The sequence below is a fragment of the Cupressus sempervirens genome, chromosome 11, assembly GCF_028749045.1.
Source record: "Cupressus sempervirens isolate cs-2001-9-10 chromosome 11, ASM2874904v1, whole genome shotgun sequence".
In the NCBI taxonomy this organism is placed as follows: domain Eukaryota; kingdom Viridiplantae; phylum Streptophyta; class Pinopsida; order Cupressales; family Cupressaceae; genus Cupressus; species Cupressus sempervirens.
In genome coordinates this window covers 831,348,463-831,358,906 of record NC_143128.1, presented here as the reverse complement: position 1 = coordinate 831,358,906, position 10,444 = coordinate 831,348,463, and the positions used below count along the sequence as shown (strand labels likewise).

Here is a 10,444-nt window from a genome sequence, read left to right as displayed (position 1 = left end):
GAACATGAATAAGATTGTAGCAATTTTGAGGTGATAATTCAGTATCATGGATGAGGTACAGGCATGGAGCAAGGATTTATAGACTCTACAAGCTATAAAGGGACAAACATACCACACTTTGATCGATGTATATACCAGAGAAGACCTAGACATGATTGATGATTGGATAGAGAAGATAGCGGATGACAATAAAGTAATGGAAACATTACACAAGGAAATCCGTCAGCTCAAGAACCAAGCCTGAGAGTGAATTTTGGAAGTAGAAAAGTTGTACAGTGATGCATGCTTGGAAATTTTTGAAGATGGAGAATGAGAGAAGCTATTTCCAATTGAGGTAGTAGTGGAGAATTTAAATAAGACATTAGAGGAATCATCCAATGATGAAGATATCAGGCAAGCCTTCGGGATAGAGGAAGCATTGTTGGAGTTGGATACCTAACTCAAAGATTTTGTAGAGACTTGAATTAAGGTGGACAACCATAGACAAATAGTAAAAGATAAATATGAGTCTTTAGATCTTCTAGATGTGGCTAAAATTAGAAAGATGATAGTTAAATTCAAGGGCAAACATCCAAACATAGCTTTGGGATAAAGAAGAAAAAAACCCAAATGCCAGAATTTCAATTTTGACACTTAGTAAAATTTTGAGTATTTCATGTAGTTGAGGTCTAGAGGTCCATAGCTCTGCATTTTCATGTAGCTCCACATGTTTGTAGCTCTATAGGTACACAGGTCCGCAGCTCTACAATTCAGAGGTACGTCGATAGTTAACTGCCAATTCCAAAAATAGTGCCTTTCATGCATTGGGAGCATATTCTAAAGGTAGTTTAACTTTGACACACACCTAGTGAAGGACCAGCTTCTATTTTTGGTGCCTCCATGCACTTCCACTTTGATTTATGGCTTCCTCCTACTTTCTCTCTCATGCTTTCTTTGTTTCTGACATGTAAAGGGCTCATGCATCCAATTAATGAATAAAATATGGATGGAGTCCCTCTTAACACCAAATTAATTATTAGTCTATATATATTTAGTTTGTCTTAAGATTTTAAAAGCATTTTATTGCATGACGATATCTCTCACTCTCAAAAAAAATTGAGGAGAGGATTTCTTATAAATACCCCATTGTAATATGTAACAAATGTTGTTGTTATTATGCAATAAAATTATGCTTTTGGTGCTCACATTTAGAGTGTAGTCATTCTTGCCTGAATGTGTCATGTTTTTGTGGATTTTATTCATGAGATTGTGATTAAACCAAAGGTTTATTACGTTATTTCTAGTTGTGTGATCTTTTAATTCTAGTGTTTGCTATAGATTTATGAATTCCATTGATGTATCTAGCTTGAGGAGAGATCACAAATTGTGCCTACATAACTCTTTGTTTCACATGAGTGCACTTTTCGTGGCCTTGTGATTTGATAAAGAGTGAAACATCATTTGGTTACTAAAATTTCCCATCGACGATTACATCAATGGATTCTATGAAGTGCTACTCCTATTTTCATTGGTTTCCCACTAATTTCTTCAAAATTTTAACTCGCAGCGTGTTGTTTTCTATAGCTTATGTCTGTTTAGGATTTCAATTTCAAGTTATTTCAATTTCATGTTATTTGCTTTCAGTTTTGTTATTTTCTTTGCTAACCCCTTATTAGAATAGGAACTCATTTTAGTTTTACTGTTAGATTGCACTCATTGCAAACCCAAATAATAGAAAAATATTGTTCTTTTTGTGTGAGATTTTGAGATAGAAAATAGATTTACTTCATTTTGAGATCATAATAGAACCAGCAAAGGCCTCCTCATGAACAATCACATTTATCTTTAATTGAGTGGATTTTGGTACATAACAAGACAAATACTTAACCTTTTGATCCTCAAAAGATTAGCTTTTCAAGAGAGGAATTTCACAATGGATTCCTACCATTGATCTCATGCAAAATGACTGGCCAACAGAAGTGGCACTAGAAGGAGGGCCCATTTTGACTCCTAGAAAGGAAGAAAATTTGTTAAAGTTTTAGAATTTTGCACTTCTACAATAGTCTGTACTTCACAAAAGTTCAAAAAAAATTATGAGTTTTTTGACAAATTCAATTCCATAGCTTTGTAGGTATGCAAGTCCACAGGTACATAGGTTTTCAAGTCTGTAGCTTCACAGGTGCATAAGTGCACAAAACTCTGTGGTGCGCAAAATTCAGAGAGGTGAGAAAGTGTACTTCTACAAAGAGGTGCACTTTTTCTAGAATTGATGCAAGCTAGAGGATATTGATCCAAAATCCCCATTTCAGCGAGCATTAAGGTCTATGCCAAGTGCACATGAGTTTCTCAAGCTTACCCACTTCCATAAACCACATAGTGACAATGGAACATTCTGAGTTCAACCACTTCCATTCAAACTTTCATCATTTTTGTCAACTCTACCTCCACTCCAACCACTTGGTGGACCACCACATACTCCAATAGCTACTCCTCAACAACCACCATTAGGTCCACCAAACCTTCAAATGGCCTTTTTTGCAAATATCGTGGACTCACCAATAAACTTGAGAGGTGCACTCCATGACCTCCCAAAGAATCCCAAGAAGTTTTCCCCAAGATTCATCTATGGTGAGACTCAAACTACTGAAGATCATGTCAAGGTGTTCAAGGAAATCTGTAATTGCAAGAAAGTTGCTAATGAGGACATGGTTCTTTGTTTATTTCCCTACTATTTGGGAGATATTTCCTTCAATTAGTATGTCAATTTTCCACTCAAATGCATTGGAGATTGGGATACATTCAAAAAATTATTCTTGGAACAATTCAAAACATTCATCAATCCAGTTGTGATACATCAACAATTCATATCAATAAAAAGGGACCTAGCTAAGATAGTTTCCCGCTTCAACCATCACTTTCATATGGCCTACTACAAGTTGGAAATGCCATACACTATATTAGTTGAAGCTGCTATTTAGATTCATCTAAATGCTATGGATCATCTTACTGTGAGCTTTCTAAGAAGACATCTTGCAGCAAATATTGACACATTGGATAAAGTCTTTGCAAAAGTGATCACATTCACGAACCAAGCCAATCCTAATGTAGGAGGAATGATGCTCCCAACACAAGAAATCCCTACAATGCCAACATGCCCTATGGGAGCACCCACTATGCCTATCCAGTTCATACCTATGAACCCAATTCTATTATAGTAGGCACTCGCTCCACAAACTCAAGTGATAACATATATAGGGTATGAGCCTCCAAAAATAGCTTTCATTGAACAGAAAGCAATAGTTCATGTGGAAACATATAACAATCTTATTTCAAAAGTTGGTCAAATGAAGAAGACTATGTCACAAATGAACAATGAGCTGACACATCTTACACTAGTAGAATTTTGGAAAATAAATGACCATGTGACTAAAAAATTTAGTCACAAGACTAAATGTTTTAGTCACATGACCACAAGTGATCATATTCTAGTAATAATTTGTAATTTACAAGACTAAGTGACTAAATAAATGACTAATTTGGTCATTGCATAAAACTTCAATGTTAGACAAAGATAAGTGACTAAATAAATGATCAAATAATGACTAAAATTGATCACCCAAACAAATAACTAAATGAATGATTGATATTTTGTATCATGTCAGGTACTCAGGATAGGAGCTTTTCTCCTATCAATACATCATTATTAATTAAATTCCTCAAGATCAAGCTATGATGTAAATACTCGATAGATATAATAATATAGAATTACTCTTTTTCTGCATAAACATATTAGATCCTACCAAATTGTATTAATAAAATCCAAATCCATCTGAGGCTTGGACAACTTCCCAAATTTATCTTATGATATGTTAGACCCATCCTGGATAGCAAATCTAAATGATTAAAAAGAGGCATCGAATAACCAAAACAAACAACTAACAATTAACAATAATATATCTTTATACGAAGCTACTACCGCTGATGTCTAATATTATATGTTTATAAGAGTTGTTAATATAAAATTATTCATTCTACTCCCATATACAAAATGGGAAAACATTATAGTTGTAGAGATGATAAAAACATAAAACTAAGACTTTTCAAATATCCTTTACAAAGACCTGACTCTGATAATACTACTCTGAATCTTCTTCGAACTCCTCTCTAAGTTTTGCACCGCTTCCTCCATTCCTTCATCTTCCAAAATCTCGTCCTTAGTTATGTAATCTTCTACCCAGTTGAAATTTGTTGGAACTTCTTTTCCCCTAGCATAGAGCATTCCATAGTTGGCAGTTGATGGAATTGTTATAAGGTCTTCTCTAATACTCCACAATGCTTCTTCTAGACCTAGCTGAATACTTTAAATATATATTTAACCATTAATATATTATGATACTTTATTTTTGAAAGATATAATTTAAACACAAATATCATGATAGACTAATTTTTTTCTAAAGTAAAAATAAAATAAAACTTACTTAATTTTAATAATATTTTTTAATAAAATATATCTTTTATAATATTAAATTTATACAATCCTAATATGAATAATGATACACTAATTTAATATAATATTTAACACACACACACACACACACACACACACACACACACACACACACAAATTGAACTTACAAACAACTTTAATTATCATCAATTTAAAAATAAACAATCAAAAGACACAAACACACACATATATACTATTTTAGACAGTTATTTTGTACATCAATATTTCACTATATTAGTCCTTTTTTTTTTATCAAGCCCCACATTTTTAGTATCCATAAAATATTAGTATTAAGAAATATATATATTTTAATTATTTATTTTCAAAGGCCAAACATACAATATAAAAGACGTGAAAAATAGAGGAAGAGTCTTAATTAAAAATAAATATTTTTTTAAACTGTTCTATCCACATTATGAAATCTACATGACCATAGTTAAAAACTCTTATCCATTATATTTTTAGATTTAATTTTTTTCCTAAGTTTTCTATTGGACTTATGTCTTCATATGCTATATTAACATATTACATTTAATATTTTTTTAATAAATAAGAAATAAAAAACAAATAATAACTGCAATAACTTATTATAAAAAATTTCCTTTCATAGAAAATGCATAAATATACTAAAATTAAAATTAAAGTACCATTCTTTTAGTAGCATCAACTTGTCCCTTAAACAGTGTCAGATATGATAGTAATATGCATGACATGGGATGGAAGATGTGGCATTCAATTTGAGTGGGCGATTTGAGTGGGTCCAAATATGTTGCACAATAGTCAGTGTCATAGAGGAAATAACAATTAGAAACTAGATAGCTAGTGGAAATATATCATTTTTATTTGATTTCCATGAAGAGCTTTAGAGATATCTCTATCTATCAAAACCTGAAAATGTGTAGAGTTGCCCATGTAAGAAGAAATACATCCACCTTCAAAAGAACAATCAATATCTTTGGCCATAAGATCAGGGTACTAGTCCCTCTGAAACAAGAAAGATAGATAACATCATGGTACAATTTGAATTTCACCATTAATGTTTTCTCATTGATAGGCTTATTACATGAATAATCCAACCACTAAATGATAGCTATTCTCATTAGTAGGTTGCAAAATTAATCTAAGCATTTTGCAATTATAAATATGTTTATATATATATATATATATTTATATTATTCTTAAATTATTATGTTTTTATTATTCTATAATTACTTTTGAACATTGAATTACGTTAATTATGATATGAAAATAAAATACTATTAAATAAAAAATACTTAAATACTAGATATTATACCTTACATTTCCTTAACCTATTCAAACTTCAAACTAGTTGGCCATTTTTATTATCTAATAAGATGTTCTTGCCTTATAACTTCTAATTAGAAAGTCACATTTTGTAAGTAAGATTAGTAGTGGCTACCACTTGTGAGAGTCCAACTTAGAGCCCTAAGAAATGTAATTTTTTATAAGAAACAAATTTATATCCAAGTCATGATTTTCTTCATATAGACTACCTACATAAAGAGTTAAAATGTTTGCACGCCCATTCCATCTCTCATTGTAAAAATTAACTTTATTTCCCTAAGTTGAATTGATAAGAAAAGGTTTTTCATTAGAACAATAAGTGTTTGGAACTATTTTAATTAGTTGTTTGTTTTTCACAATCCTCAAATTGATTCACTATAGAATTCCTCAAGTCATCCAATCCATCATCCGCATGCCCTAAATTGGGATTGGAGACTCTCTCGATGCTTTTAAGGGTAAATTACAACAATAAAATTTAAAATTGTGTACTTTGCATTCTTTTTTTTGTCATTTGGTAGCCTTCCCTCAAAATTAAAATATATAAGCATTTTTCCTTTTGCTCAAAAAATCTATCTCGACCAGGACTTACATTTCCCTAGGCAATGCTTAGCGGTAATGTGCTTCAAGATAAAAGTAAGTCATGTTTTGTCACTCTGAAATCCATATTCATAAAATGTCATGTTTTCTTAGTGCTCTAGCCATTATCCTTGGTACTCTAGCCACAATCTTCTCACTGGTGCCTTCGCTGAGCCACCGAATAAAACCTATTGATTAGTTATGAAATTTATGCCCACAAAACCCCATCAAATAGGTACCACTATTTGATCAACATTTAATATCTTTTTCTATCTTCCTTACCCATCTTTAGCTTGATCTCTTGAGTATTGAATTAATTGTAGCATAATTAGAAGCCATGGGTGAAATTAGAAGCCATGATTGCAGGATATTCACTAAATAGGTTTGTTGAAAAGCCTTTGGAGATTTTAAGCAATGCAACTTGCTGATAAAAAGACAAACTTCACAACCTTTTTCAGCATCCTCCCAACATGCGCCAATGTAGGAGCTTTAGAATAGGGCATGGACATTCATCAAAGGAAAAGACAATTTTAGCCTAATATTGTGGTGATGGTTATCCTGATAGGCATGCATGCCAAATGTAGAAGGATAGAACATGCGCGGGAACTATTTGAGAAAATGTATCTATGACATGGAGTCTCATGGAATGATATGATTATGGGATATGGGATTCGTCAAAAGGCTTCAAAGAGTTTTAAGTAAATACAATCAGTAGGTGTAGTGTCAATTTCTATGACCTTTTCCTGTATCTTTCTAGCCTGTGCCAAAATGGGAGCTCTGGAATAGGGAATGGGCATCTAGCATTGCATAATCAAATTAGGAATTTTGTCTGATACCAAAGTTGCAAATGCCTTGAAAGACATGTATTCAAAATGTGGGAGCATAAACAAGGCATCTAATCTATTTGAAAAAATGATTCAACAAGATGTGGTCACATAGAATGCAATGGATTGTAGGATATTCACAAAATATGCTTGTTAAAAAAGCCTTGGAGGCTTCTAAGAAGATGCAATTCTAGATTCCTCAACATTTTCCAGCATTCTACCAGCTTGTGCCAAAATGGGAGGTTTAGAATAGGGTATGGACATCCATCAAACAATAGTTAAAAGTAGATTGCTATCGGAGGTTGTAGTTATGAGTGCCCTGGTTTACATGTACAGAAAATATGGAAGCATATAGAAGACAAGTGAACTTATTGATAAAATGTATCAACAAGATGTGGTCTCTCAAAATTCAATAATTGTAGGATATGAATAGAATGGCATGTGTAAGGATGCTCTCAAACTCTTTGAACTAACGGTACATTCTAGAACAAACCCTAAGCATGTGAGTTTTTCTTGTTAGTTATTTTCATATAGCCATGTAGGCTTAGTGAATGAGGGTTGTATATACTTCAATTACGTGAGTGATGCTTATTACTTTATACCTAAATTTGATCATTACTTGTGCATATTTGATCTTCTTCATTGTGTTGGATATCTTGAGGAAGCTCTTAACTCTATCATCAAAAATGCCAATCAAGTCTATGATCTTTGTATAGATATGTTTGCTTGGCGCATGTGGCTCACATGAGAATATGAGATTAGGTGTATATACAACAACTCTCCTTTTTGAAATGAGTCCTAAATTAAGGTTTTCCAGCTTCTTCAATTTATAAGGTCAAGTATTTTTGTGTTTTTTAATTATTCATATGCAAGTTACATATCAACATTTCATTCCAACTTTCTACTTTTGTAATTGACTATATTTGTGCATGGAAATTGTGTCTCTTCTATTTCCTTTCATTCTCTCCTCTATGAGGATGTATTTATAAATAATTACAAATTTTAAATCTTCTTCTAAGAGACCTTATGTTGGAGTCACTACAAAATTTGTTGGGTGATGCGATGCGCTCCCCTACCCATAGGTGGTTAATTATGTGGTGTTCCATGTTCACTAACAGTCATGGCTTTTGGTGCAATGGAAAATGGGCCCTACAATTGGTATCAGAGCCTAGTTTTGGCCTAGTCATGGGTTCAAATCTCCCCAGTGCCTTCCCAACCCATGTAAGTGCCTGGTATGCACGTCGAGGGGGAGATTGTTGGGTGATGCAATGCACTCCCCTGCCCACAGGTGATTAACTATGTGGTGTTTCATGTTCACTAACAGTCATGGCTTTTGGTGCAATCGCAAATGGGTCCTACAAAAGCAAATTCAGTTCTTTAAAGCTGGACGAATAGGTACCTTGCCCTCCAATTTTAATCAGCTTACTGCACTAGAGAGAATCAGTTTGCAGAGAAACAATTTTTCACAGCCTTTACCCACCTTCAATGTTCTATCACATGAACAATTTTTTTGCCTTGGCACGAATGAATTAGACACTATTCCTACTAATTTCTTTGTGGGATTGACCAGTTTGCAATTTTTCTCTTTGGAGTACAATAATCTCAATGCCACCAAAGGATGGCAACTTCCCGTGGACCTAAAAGGTTTTGTCAGTTCAAAAAATTTGACATTATCTTGGGTTAATCTTGTTGGTCATATACCAGACTTTCTTGGGGAGATGGCATAGTTATTTTTGTTGGAACTGGCCTACAACAAACTTTCAGGAGCCATTCCATTGACTTTCTGTAGATTTGGAATCTAGGTTCTCCAATTGAATAACCAAGATACACCTAGTCTGACCAGTTCACTAGACTTGTTGGGCACAATGTAGTCTTTAAAACATTTATGGTTATATGGGAATACTTTCAATGGAACAGTCCAGTTTCACTCTTAAAGTGTGTGTCTTTGAAAGATATCAGGCTAAATCATAACAAACTGGTTGGGTCGATCCCTGCCCAATTTGCAGACTTGCCACTCACCATTCTTTTGGTGGATAGTAACAAGCTTACTGGACCAATTCCCAACCTCAAGATTCCTGCTGGTGGTTTCAGTTACAAGGAAATTTATTTTTGTTTATATGACCCTCGTAAGCTCTGTGCACCCGAAGTAACTTCTCTTTTGGAATTTTTAGCCACTCTTAATTACCTAGTGGATCTAGCAGGGTCATGGGCTGGAAATGATCCCTACAATTTATGGATGGGTATTAGATGTGCTAATGACTTGGTTAATTCAATCTCTTTACCTAACAAGCAATCACTGGAAATATATCACCTTCTCTTGTAAATCTAGCTTTTCTCAAGACTATCATGTTGAATGATAACAATCTCTCTAGTCAAATTCTGGCTAATTTAACTCAATTGAAGTATGTGAGTGTTCTAGATGTCAGTGATAATAATCTTTGTCCCCCTGTTCCAAAATTTGCTAAAAATTTTTATGTTCACTATGATGGAAAAAGTCTGATTGTTAAGCCATGACCTTGTCCTAAAAATCCTTCTCTGCTAAGTCCTTTAGGTAGTCCCCCTTCTTTAGTACCCTTAGCACCCCCAAAACAAGTCTATGCCTCATGTGAACACCCCCACATCATCTGGTGGAAGCGGAAAAAATGATGCCAATCCAAGTCACCCTACAATAGGGGATGACACTAAAAAGAAAAGATATACTAAAACCCTTATTAAAATCATTGTTGGACCTATTACTATAGTTCTTGTACAATAAAAAGAGCCATCGACTTGTAAGAGTTGAAGCACCTAGCACTATCATTATTGATAAGAGAGGGCAATCAAATAATTCAGATTTAATAGTAAAAATATCAGTTGCAAATAACTCTAGTAATGGTGGCGGAAACAATCAAAAGTGATGAATAGAAGTTGGCAGTTTTGTAGAGCTATTGCCCATGACTTATAGATAAGAATCAATAGAATTTGGACAATATCCAATACAGATTATCAAAATTTCTACATTGAATTCAAGAAAAGGGAATTATTGATGAATTTTTACGTTAAAATTTGCCCTTGTAAGTGCTGAGACTGACATCATTAACCCTGATATCTTGCAATTTGACAATATTCCTTTAATATTTGACAACATTGTTAAATGATAGAACAGAGGGTGAATGATGAATACAAGAGGGTTTAAGGGGTTTATATAAGAGGGAATCTCTAAAGAGAAATTGTCATTGGATCAAAATAGTATATGTTACACATTAACCAGTCT

The 10,444-nt window shown here is 33.5% G+C and overlaps 1 pseudogene; it reads left to right on the top strand.

Moving 5' to 3' along the window:
• The first annotated feature begins 8,489 nt into the window (after positions 1-8,489).
• On the top strand, positions 8,490-10,088 carry LOC149532138 (receptor protein kinase TMK1-like; annotated as a pseudogene).
• The last annotated feature ends 356 nt before the right edge of the window (positions 10,089-10,444 follow it).